Source organism: Drosophila hydei, unplaced genomic scaffold (genome assembly GCF_003285905.1).
Source record: "Drosophila hydei strain 15085-1641.00,03,60 unplaced genomic scaffold, DhydRS2 tig00000149-arrow-pilon, whole genome shotgun sequence".
Lineage (NCBI taxonomy): Eukaryota > Metazoa > Arthropoda > Insecta > Diptera > Drosophilidae > Drosophila > Drosophila hydei.
This window is the reverse complement of record NW_022045678.1, coordinates 5,688,777-5,701,564: the sequence shown is the minus strand read 5'-3', so window position 1 is coordinate 5,701,564 and position 12,788 is coordinate 5,688,777. Positions and strand designations below refer to the sequence as shown.

General features: G+C 38.7%; 1 protein-coding gene and 1 long non-coding RNA gene across 7 annotated transcripts in view; one reads left to right on the top strand and one right to left on the bottom strand.

Annotated features, from left to right (window-relative positions):
- The window catches only part of LOC111594348 (tyrosine-protein phosphatase Lar), a 143,840-nt gene that overhangs the window by 77,860 nt on the left and 53,192 nt on the right, over positions 1-12,788 (top strand). The gene's annotated exons all lie outside the window — the stretch shown is intronic.
- Positions 1-12,788, bottom strand: part of LOC111594350 — a 69,705-nt gene that overhangs the window by 51,515 nt on the left and 5,402 nt on the right. Inside the window, exon 3 of one of the 2 annotated variants that reach the window (XR_002751124.2) lies at positions 10,490-11,258. The exons of the other annotated variant lie outside the window; for it this stretch is intronic. This is a non-coding gene — a long non-coding RNA (uncharacterized LOC111594350). Of the gene's footprint in view, positions 1-10,489; positions 11,259-12,788 lie in introns of those variants that run through there. 2 annotated transcript variants of the gene reach the window in all.

Here is a 12,788-nt window from a genome sequence, read left to right as displayed (position 1 = left end):
GACAAACATTGACAATACACTGGGCGCGTTTAACTGGCCAACGAGTTGGCCAAATCCTGGTCGCAGGACCCAGCTCCCAGGACCCAGGCCTGGCAGCCACTTGGCGCCGTTTGCCGTTTGCCGTTTGCCGTTTGCGGGCAGCCCAAAAAGTCATATTAATAATGAAAATTGTACAGTAGCGAAAAGTTTAAATGGGAAATATTGCAGGCAAGTCGCTGCAGAGTCCAGCCCTGCAGCAATGCAGTCCTGCAGAGAAAGCGAGAGAGAAGTGCAGAAGAGGGGATACAGATTCTGTACAATGAAGTGTGTGTGCCTGAAAGTTATTGGGCTTAGAGCGCTTTGCGCTTTATATATATGAAATAGAGCCCATAGAACAGGCCAAGCGGGGACAGAACTGCTGGTAAACTTAAAGTAAAGCCTGCAACATGGAGTTAAGCAAAGTTATGCTAATAATATAGATATGTGTATGTGTGTGTGTGTGCCTCTTTCGAGTCGAACAACATTATGATAACGACCTGGAATTTGTTTCAAATTTGTTGCATGCAAAGCGCAATTTAAAGCAGGCAACTAGAAAAATTCACAAAATAAAACACAGCATTCAAGAATTTCAAAAAGTTAATCTCATTTTGTAGGTTCAACTTTATTCAAATGAAAGAGAATTGGTCTAAAGTACTTGGCCATGATTCTCCTTAATTGGATAAAGCTAAGTCCATTAGCTGTATGCATAAATGAACTCATATTCATAAGCTCTATGTAATGCAACTTAAAGCAATAGCAAAGCACAATAGTCAGATTATTAACTCAATGCTAAATGTGTCACATATTCAGTTATTGATTATGTTGGTGGCGTTAATGTAAATGAGCTGAAATTTGAGCAACCATTTCAGAAGCACATTGTTGAAGATGATTAACACAATCGCCCTAAAGTTTTGTTATATATCAAGTCACATGCCTATTACAGCCATAAAAATGAATTACTATTCAACAGTTCATGTATTATGCGTAATGCGAAATTCATTAGGTGCTCACTTAAATTTCATTTGACTTGTGCTAACAGAAGTTCAAGTGCCAGGCAAAGAGAGCATATATAAATGTCAAATATATAGCCGAAATTGTAGCTGTAGCTACGTATAATATGAGTGCAGCAATAACTAAGCTCTGGCTTGCTGGCGTGTGGTTGAGTGGTGGAACGGGGTGGTGTGAGGAAGGAGGTTTGCTGTCTCGCGTGTGTAGCCACACGTAACTATATCAAAGCGACTTCGTCGCCAGCCAACGTCTTAAATTGAGTAACAGCGGAGTCGCTGCCATAGAAATATAATGCAACAGAGAGCTGATAAGGGGCGAAAGGAAGCGAGAAACTTGGCCAGAAAATTGTTACAAGCCAAATTGAAAAATTGATAGCACGAAAAAAGCCAGAGCGTGCACTTGATGTAACAAATGCCCTGACGTCAAACACAAATTGAAACGAATCAAAAAATTGAAAATCGTAATTGAACTAAAGCTAAAATAATTAAATGCAGCGAGAAGTGCTAGATAAGCTCGACAAAGTATTTCCTCTTCAAAACACAAACGCATAAAATATTGCTAGGAAATCGGGCTTCCTCGTTTGATGGCACAGAAAATCCAATCTTTTAAATTTTATGAAATTTATTTTATCTTGATCAATTTTTGTACCTTCAGCTTGGCTAGAGAGCATTTCATATTCAACGTGGCCCCAATTACTCATATGACAGCCGCCTGCCCTTCAATAGACACTCAATATACCTCCCCCTTGAAATAGACTCGTCCCCCTTTCTGTCTTTCTGCTCAGCTATGGCATGGCAAACAAGTGCAAAGTTTTCTTTTCGGTATTAAAGTTTCAAATGTAACGACGTTAAATAAAATTGGAAGCGACTTCAAAAAATTGAACTTTTATTGGCTTCAAAAAAAAAGTGAAATTACATTTTCTCTCTCTCTCTCTCTCTCTCTCTGTGTCTCTACTTCACTCTCCGTGTGCAGGGTATCTAGCTTGCATGCGCATAGTTTAAGGAGTCATGAGCCATGTTTTACATTTGCCACATGCAATATTTCATAGCCCCCTTCCCGTTTTGAATGGAGTCCATCATCATAACAGCAAACGATGCGCTCCAAGTGCAGCCACGAAACTCGCATGAGAAACGTTTTTGACGCATTGCAGTGTGGCCACCAAAATGGATTTGATGGCTATGCCTGGGCATTTAGATAGGGCTAGGGGCGTTACACACACACACACACACATACAGAGCACGAGAGAGAGATAGACTCATGTGAGGGCCACATAGCATTTGCTGCTAAATAGTTGGCATTAGGCATTAGGCTTGATCCATGGGCTTAACAATAAATTGAAACAATTTAGGACTCTCCGAGCAACTGTTGTATATGGGACTTTGCTCTAGGCGGGCCAGACCTGCAAGCTAAGTGTAAAGCCAGCTTTAAATTAGCTACATATATAAATAACAATGAGCTAACTCCTAACATTTATTACAATTATAAGTATAATCTTAACTGTTTATTAACTGTATATTTTGGGTACTTAAAGAAATATAAAAGTGCAATATGCCAGAGTTGTCCGCAAAACTAACTTCATATTATTTGAGCTACGCACAATTAGTATTTTTCCATGACATAATTTAATATGTTTTTCATATTTCATAGGGAAGGTGTGTATATTACAAATGAAAAAGCCATAGAAAAATTATAGAAACATGTTATGCAATATATCATAGCTGTGCTTCTTAAACTACTTTTATTTTTATATGATCAGCTTCAAATTTTATAGTTTCAGTTGCCTCATATTTTATAGTTTTTTATGTCATAAAAGAGCTTATGGAATCCCAGGATATATCCTGTAATACTTTGATCTAATGTTTTGCTTTCTTATTAAAGCTCAAGCCCAATGCAGTCAGCTTGGCAGTTTGGCAGTTTGGTCTGATGGCAAAACTGTATGCTTATGCAGGAGATGCTGCTCAGTGTGCATATAATGCCAGCTCAGTCATGAACATACACCAACTCACACATACACTTACATACACAAGAGGATGTGTTGTATATGGTGCGCCATGTTTTTTGGACAAATTCTTAAAGCATACTTTTGTGGGCGCGTCCTCTATTGTTTGGGTTTAGCTTGTGCTTTGGCTTTGGCTTTGGCCTCACTCATTTTTGAATGCTTTGTTTGCCAACTGCATTGCCGAGTAGCCTTTGTTGTTATGCAATATGCACACACACACACACACACACACAATGACACAGCAGCAGAGGTTTCTGCGCTTATTTTGCCGATTTCTAAATAATAAATGCTCGACGCAGCCGAGTTTAAATTAAGTATACGCTCTGTGTGGGAGAAATGCTTGATATATATTTTGCAATTTTAGCAGTGGGAGGGCGAGATAGAGTGCTAGCGAGAGAGAGAGAGGCAGAGAGGAAGTCGGAAATGTCTACAAGTTTATCAAAGATATTACCATTGTTGCATGCCACACACGCTACGCTGCCTCACAGGCAAATTAGATTGACGGATGGCTGTGGGTTGGGGGTTCAGAGTGGAAGGTTGTGGGAATATGAAGGTTGACTTGGTTTACCTACCCACACCTCATGCACTTGACATGCCAGCAGTTGCCCTGACATACGATGCCACTTGAGAGATATGTCTTTGTTTCATACTCTTCGCATTTGTTGTGTTTGTCCTTTTGTTTTCTTTGCTGTTTGCTTATTTGTTTATTTGTTTCGTCTTTCTGTTTGCCTTTTGATATCTCAACTCGGGTGTGCGGCTTAGCGACAGGCATCGCATTGTAAATCGGAGCAATTCACTCAACGGCGGATTCGTTAAGGTAGGGGTAGGAGTAGGGGTTGGGGTTGCTGGTTGGGGGCTCGTCACATGATATCCCGCACGCATATTGTGGTTGTTTATTTATTTATTTATTTTTTTCATTACACGTGTAACAAAGTTTTGCATTTGCTTTGAGCCTTGTGTCTCTGCCATTAAAAAAGTCACATGTACGTATTTTTTTTTTATCATCTTTGTTTATTTGAGTTCTTACTTATCTCGTGTGTGTTTGTTAAGGGTTGTGCCTCGGAGCTATGCGAGGACATCCTTGTCAACCAGTTGACATGTGACATAAAAAATTGAAAGGTGTTGCCAATCGTGCAACGTTTTATGCCGTCCCAAATTCCAATAAAATATTGCAACACATTTGACAATATATTAGGATTGATGTAGAATATAATGAAATACAAAATATTGAAATATTTGCCCATGAAATGGTTTCATATTTCTAAGTATTCTTTAGCGACGATTTTATTTTATAAATAAATATATAAATATACATATATAGTATAAATATATGCATATACATTTATGTAGAAAAATATCTTTAATATTCCCTACTCTTACTCAAATTTTGATATAAAAAAAAACAGATTTGTAAAGTAAAAATGTATATTATTTCTAAGGTAGCTCAAATTAGTAGTATAAACAACGAAAATTGCTATATTATCTCTTGTTCCTTGACTATACGTCTCTCACTTTCACTTTGTCTTTATATCTTTCAACTCCTTAGTAAAGTCTAAATGTCGCATCATTCAGCGAATCTTGAGAGCAAAAGAAAAAACTAAAAAGTTTGCAAGCTTTAACAAAGAAATTACCAAAGTGTTTTTGTAGCCTTCACCTCATCTAACAGGCCTTCTACTTTTTCGCTGCCCTCCCTTCTAGTGCCCTGGATTCCCTCTGCAACTTTCGCTCTCTTGATAAGAAAAATGCATTTATCTTGCTGAATTGGCCAAAAAATAAAAAAGAACAAAAAGTTATCAGTGAGAGTAAAAATTTGCCGCGCTTAACGCCAGGAATGGTTCAATTTATCAGTTGCTTAGTTCAGCATATTTGTAGATCTATATTTACGGCTGATGTGTTTGCCTGATTAACCAGAGTGTTAAATGAGCTGCGAAAAAAGGTACAACACGCGCTGACCAACACTGGACAACAGCAGCGACTACGCCATAAAACGGACAACAAAAGGCAAATGTCAGCTAGTTGTCGTCGCTGTTGTTGCCCTTATCACATATGAAATATCGCATAAACTAAAGCAAAATGTCAAACTTGCATTCGTGGCGCAAATGTCAAAAGGGTTGACAGCACATCAGCGGGGCGTCGAGCGGTGCGTGGCTTGCCCTTGCATGATTTACGATGGTCTATCATAACGAAAAAATGCCAACGCACAAAAGTATGCTACACTTTCCCACATACTTTTTAATGTGATGCAATGCACAAAGCGAAACGAAGCGGCGGCCGTTAAAAGTTAATCAGTTGTTGTTGTTTCTGCCAGATGAAAAATGGCTGAAATGCTTGGCTGACATTTCATTAAAATAAAAAAATATATATATAAACGAAATACCAAAAAAAAGGGAGAGAAACAGAAAGAGAAAGAGAAGGAAAGACAGCTATGCCAACACTTACACAGTCAATTGCGCAAATCTCAGACGCAGCTGTAGATGCAAATGGCTAAAAGAACAGAGACTAAAAGCGGGTGGAGTGCAGGGGGGGTGCCTACTGCTGGGGCTTTTTATATACCCTGTATGCTGTGTAGCTAAGAAGCTGTATATTGCAACGGAGATATCAATAACTTGAACAGAATAAAGGAGAAGAATAGACTAGAAAACATGAAATATACAACTTCATCTACAAGTATCATAATACGAGCATATATCAATTAGATATGAAATATTCCTACCTTACATTAGCTTTCTTCCGTAGTCCCTTTCTTTTGTTTGACTATATATATCTGAACGGCTAAATGTAGTAGATTTCCAATAAACATTGCCGAATATGTAGAATAACTTTCAAGAAAGCAAACTTAACATGTTACAGCTCCACTTGATTTTATATCATCTACTGGCACAGGGCATCTGCCAGTCTCGCACTCTGTCAGTTGTCAGTGCTGCCTCCCCTATAACCCCCAGATACCCATACATAAGTATATCCTGCAGCTCGATTATAATTTAATCTAGTGTGGTATGTGTGACAAACTCACGATGTGCATGCGACGTGACACAGTTGCCATTTTTCACCAGCATTCCGTTCTGCATATGGCTTAAAAGTGAGTGAGAGCTAGTAGAGGGGTGCGGGGCGGGGGCGGAAAGATGTTAGAGGGCTGTAGACGGGAGGGGCAACAATGACAAGGACCTGCAATGTGGCATGTGGCGAAATAGAAGTGTCTGTCATTTTTATAAATAACATTCGCCATATGGCTATGCAGAAGTGTGTGTTTGGGAGTGTTTGTATGTGTATGTAAGTGTGTGACAAGAACAGCGACAACTCTGGCAGTGTGTCATTGCCACTAGAATCTAAAAACAAATGACAAAAATGTCAACAATTTTGCGCTCTACGCATTGTCATAAACGACAACAAAGCAGCGACTCAATTGTGTGTGTGCTTGTGTGTGTGTGAGTATGTTGGTTGTGCGCTTATAAATACCAATAAATATTTGCAATTTCCAACACCAACAGCAATGCGAGGGACAATTAAAGTAATTGCGCAGCTGGCAAAAGAAATTTCTGCTTTTGTAGTTGTTCCGTCGAGTTGTTGTTAACTATTGCTGTTGTTGTAGTTTGTCATTAAGCCTGCAATTAAGCCATTTATGCGAGGGCAGCACAAAAATGTTAAGCACTTGCCAGCCAGCAACTGAAGGCAGTCAAAGTCAGCTAACTTTGGCCCGAACTTGAATTCTTGCTCTTTGAAGCTAATTAAAGCCGCTTAAAGGCAAAACTTCAAGCTCTGATGATGATGATGATGATGATGATAATGATAATGATGATGATAATAATGATTGCCGGTAGGTAGGAGCAAAGAGGTTTATGCTTTTGGCCCCGTCAGCAGTCTGTAGTCAGCATTGTTTGCTCTTGCTGTTAGCACATTCCTAGCGCTTTGAATATCGTTTGAGTGCGGCGCAGCTAATGAGTGTTATTCATGAAAAGGTAATCATTCACATTCCATTTCAAAGGGCGAAAAACTTACTGCTCAGTTCTATGGGAACGAGAACTAGAACTGTTTAGCTAACGAGCTTAATTGATTTTTAATTTTTTTCCAGCAATGGTATAATTTTTTATCATGTACATATTAATATATATCGATAAGAGCTTTATGTAGTGTTCGAAGCCTACAGCTAGTAGACGTAAGCGGACTACTGACATAAAACTCTCGCGTTTATCATTGGACAAGTGAAGTACTCCTTTTTCATTAGTAAGCTCTATCCATGTATTGCGCGATCTGTATTTATATAAATTCTTGTTTCTGAAATATATTCCAACGTTCTATAGCTGTTTTGCTGTATATTTATTTAACTCTCTCACTCTCGACCCTTACTCTTTGTAGAGCGCTGGAGCAATCTGAAATTCTTCTTTGTGCTCTATTCGCCAATGTTTTACAGACTGAAGTCTAAGTTAAAATTTAAGTATCTCCCTCTCTTTCCCTTCATCCTTCTCTCTCTTTGTCTCTCTCACTTCCATTAATAACGTAAATGGTAACATTTTTATTGATTCGTATACTCCAACGTTTTGGCAACTGACTTTATCTATTAAATACTCTTATACGTTCCTTCTTTTTTATGTTTCCATCATTGAATGCATATTCCGTAAAAAACATTATTACTTTTGTGTTGCAAAGACCCAACTGGTCTTTGATCTTTGAGCTCTATCACAAAGCGAAAATTGTAAGCTAGTCTTTCATTAAGCGATATAGACTTACTCAACAGCTAAGCTGCATTTGATTTGTATACCAATTTTAAGCACTGTGGCTCTGCTCGCTCGCCGCCTTTTATGGCATTTCATAACAATTATTTTTCACAGCTTAAGCCAGCTTTTAACTTTTTCAACACCCCGCAGAAAAGAGAGAAAAAGTAAAGCAAATGCCGCTAGATTCCCTTTTACATTCAACTCGAGTTTGGCCCGACGTACAGTTTGAGTGCTCTACATTACCATACTTTCCCGATTATACGGGCCCCAACTTATGCCAAGCGTTTTGCCCGGCCAACTGAGCAGCGGCAACAACAACGGCTGCAACAACAGCAACAACAACATATGAAACAAAACGCAAGCCGCTTTAAAACCTTCCGCTCATTATAAAACGCAATGCCGCACATCAACCTCATCTGCCGCTGTTTCTCCTGCTGTGGCATGCCTTGCAGTTGCCCCACAGCAGGCAGCAATGTGGCATGCAGCCAGCCAACCAGCCAGCTAGCCAAGCAGCCAGGCAGCCAGGCAGGCCACCAACCAACGTTTACCACACGTTGTGCTTTTCATATTTTTGTACAATGAATGCAGCTTTAGCCTTGAGCCAGCTGCAGAGCCCAGCCGCGCACCCCACATGCCCTCCACCGTAACATGTGCAACTGTCGCTGGCAACCCGCTCCCCCTTCCCCTGTCTCTCTCTTGCGCGCCATCTTTTGCTTACAATTAACCTCAAAAATGAGTTTCCATTAAAAATGCCCCACAGTCATCGATGTGTCCTGTTCGTTTGTTCGTGTGTGTGTGTGCCACACACTGCGCTAGCAACATTTTCTTCTTCTTTGCATTCTCCCCTACAGGGGCTCGTCTCGCGGCAACTTTACGACAACACCACGTGACGTATGTTGCAGCTGTCAGTTGTGTTTAATGTGCAGCCCCTTTTCATGCCTCTTCTTCTTCATTTTGCTGCTGTTGTAGTCGCGTTGCTTTTTAGTTTTTTTCTGCTTCTCACTTTCTGCTCGTTGCAGTTTTCCCCTATAGCCAAACAATAACAAAAAAAATAGATGGGGCAGCACATTATCGAAATTGTGAGTGAGTTTTAGATCAACTACAATGAGATAAAACCAGATAAGCGCAACTTTATATCCTGTTGTTAATATCCTGTCGCAGCTATAAAAGCTTCGTGAAGTATTTCTTATTGAATATATAAAAAAGAAGTTGTCGTTAAACTTCGCTAGCTGGCATGTTGCTCAGTTTTATGGAGCACTATCATATGCTCTAGAAGAAATTGATTTTATTTTATGTATATATTATTTGAAGCATAAATGTAGCTGTGTTTGGACCGTGGTGAAGTATTATGCAGATAATGAGAAATAAATGTAGAAGAGCAATAAAATGTAACGTGTTACTGATAAAAAGATTTAAGCCTTGAAATTTATTCATTTTAACAATATAAATAATTATATATAGTGCATATCCATGTGTCGCAGACTGTCAAAAATGTTAATGTTAATGTTAATGTTAACGTTAGCTTAAATTGCACTCATTTAGCTCATCCCCTCTCTTCAGCTATGCTGCTTTTCAGCTCTATAAACTCGTAAACGCAATCAGGCGCTTGTCCCTATATCATCGTCTACAGCAACTATCATTCTTAACATGAGTTTTTCTCTTGTGCTTCCGACTTGAATGTGTCCAGTTGCAGTTGATGGCGAGTCCTTTTTTACTGTTAGTGCTGCTGTTGCTGCTACTTTTTATGGTCCTGTCTGTGGCTGTGGCTGTGGCTGTGGCTGTGGCTGGCATCAGATTAATAATTCCCCGACCTTAGCCTGAGCAAACAATTTAAATTTCTTTTGCCGTGGCAAAAACAATTAGACGCTCGATCACACTAATTGCTGTTGCATTAATCTATTGATTCCGCCCACACACAGACACCCATCCACCCACCCACACATACACACGCCACACACTCACTCACGCCTCTTTTAGGGGCGGACTCTTGGCCATTTTAAATTGAATTTTAAATTAATAAACGTTGCGGTTGCATCAAGAATTACAAATTTATACGCGTCGTGCTTGGCCAGCGCTCTTTGTTGCAATTTCTGCTGTTGTTGGTATTGTTAGCCACGTTGTTCTCGCTGGTTCCTGTCGTGTGCCTGGCATTGTGGCCAAATCTATGCACATTTTTTTAGCCGCTTGGCCTTCTGCTCGTGAGTCCCTTTCGCTTCGTCTTTATTATGTTGGCCTTTTTTCTAGTGGTACCCTGTATGTTATGTATGCGTGTGGTATATGCAAGACTAAATATTGGTTATGGAGTTTGTTAAGCTCAAGGCTTTGTTGTCTATAATATTCATGGAAACTTTTTGTTTTTTAAATATTTTTAGGAAGTTTTCTTACGTTTTCAAATTAAAAATATATAAAAATAACAACATTGATATATATTGCACATAACCAAACTTTGTTTAAGTTATACTGCATATACCATTATTATTCGACAATTGTTTACTCTACTGATCACTAGATGTCATTGCTTTAAATTAGCAAATAATTTGCATTAAGAACGGTGTAATATATGGTAAAATCTATAGAAAAGCTCAATCTTTTAGTATTTAAACACCATACGTAAAGATAAGTTCAAATCTGATATCATTTACTTTAAATACCATAACGCATATAATCTATAATCCACCGTCCGATAGATGGCGCACCTAGAAGGTCTTCTATAGCAAACGTCTTGGCATTTTACGTACGTTGTTTTCAGGGTGTCGATGAGTCGTTCATGCACGAGTAAGAAACATTGTTTAAGTTAATTCTTTTGTTGCATATAAATCTTGGTTTAGCCGACCGACTCCGCTCCTCTGCGCAACCCGCCCCCGCTCCCGCCTAGTCTGGCAGTTTGCATTTTTCTTCAGCTTTATACATTTTTCTATCGCTTTCTTCTAGCTCTCTGTTGGCTTTTATTTTATTTTTATTTTTATTGTTCTGTCGCTATGTTGTTTTGTTTAGCATGTTTTGCTTTCGTGGTTTTAATTCTATTTTCACTATAAATTGTTTCGCTGGAGCGTATAGCTGAAGCCGTGTAACCGCCTGCATGTCCGGTGCGTCCGCTGTGGCATGCAACTAATTACATTTGCATATCTATGGTCCAAGTGCGACAGACCCACACAACATACAGTACAACAGTTGCAGGCGTTGGCGCTATTGGGTTGCAGCGGTTTCCCCAAAAACAAGAAGCTTTTTGCCAAACATCAAACTCGGCCGTCTCGGCCGTTGCGAACGTCGACTGTCTTTGTGGCCACAATTAGCATAATTATAAAGTTTTCTTAGCATTTATTTACGCATTCACTTGAAGTCCATATCACAAACAACCACAGCAACAACAATCCAAACGACAATCCAAACAACTTTGTCCCGCTCAGCAAAAGCAAGCAATTAAATATGGACTTTGCGAGTGACTCTCGTTTTATTTCTTCCTCTTCTTCTGCTGCTATGCAGCTGTCACTGCAGTGGACACGCACACATGCACGACTGAACTGCGTTGAGTAAGCATTTTGTTAATTAGTCTATAATTAATATAAAAAAGCACAAAAACAACAAAACAAGTTTTCCAAGCTTTGATTGCTTAGCATTCGTTGTGCCAAGAGCTTAATGTTGTTGTCATATCTACACCCACACCCACTGCTACACCCACGCCCACATTTTCAATTAATTGTATGCCACTTGCCAACTTGTTCATGCGCCAAGTGCGCATCAACATCATCAGCTGCAGCAGCAGCAGCAACAGCAAAAAAAAGCGCATTTAATCGCAAATCAGCGTTTGAAGTGGAAGTTCATAAGTAGGCAACCGCCCCGCCCAGCGCCCAATGAGCACAGAGCATACTTTAAAGTGCATAAAATGAAAGCAGCTTTTTAATTCATATTTATTTTCAAGTGTTGCATAGTTAAATCAGAAAATCTATACAAAAATAAATAAATAAATAGGGTAAAAGTTTATGAGATAATATTTAAAGCCTTCTTCACAACTACTTGACAACTCGAAACTTATGATAACTTTGTTGCACGGCTATAAAATATATATAGGAAAATGAAAAAAATTAAAAATTAATTTTAAATTATTTAAGATAAAATAATTAGTAAGCTATTACATAAAGCTTATTTAAAAAGATTGATATATTTGTAAACAGATCTGATTTACAAGCTAAGAATTAGTCAAGCTTCAAGCTTATAAGAGAAATTAGGTTCAATATATAAATAGTGCACTGTAGAATATCAATAAAATATACTAAATATATAAAGCAAATAGATCCCTCAATTTTAAGCGAGGCAGCACAATTGACCATGGTTATTTCCAACATATGAATACAAATTAAAAACGACTACGAAAAGTACATTAGCAAATGCATTAATGAAACAACGACTCTAAGGACTCGCACAGCAGGAGGCACTGAAATCTGATCGACTACTGATGAATTCCCCATTGACTTAGCTGTTGTTGTTGCCGCTGTCTATTGCCTGTCATAAAACAGTATATTAATCAAATGAACTACCAGGCAATGTAATTAACGGAGAGCCCCGACATATTGAGGAACCGACTCGGAGCGGAAGGAAAAAAATGTTGCCCTAATGCTGACATATGCAACAAAATGGAGCACAAAATTAATAAAGCTAAAAGCATGCGACCAATAATGTTTTTAAATTTAATTATGTAAATGTGAGACTATAAAAATAACAAACGGACCAGTAAAAACTGAGGGCGGAACGAGAGCAGCTGAACACTGAATGATAAAAAGTAAAAAATTTAATAGATGTCAAGCACAAATGGAAATGCGAATGCCAAAACAACAAAATAACAAATAAACCCCGCCAAAATATTACTCTTTGGATATACATTAAAAAGAAAAGGGCACTACAACATGTACAGAGAGATAGAGAGGGAGAAAAAAGCGAGAAAAATTGATAGAGGCAGAGGAAGAGAGAGTGAAAAGTCGACGTGCATATGAAATTAATTAAATTTTTTTGCGGATTGTCAGTTCGCGTTATGCATTTAATGTCGCAACTTTATG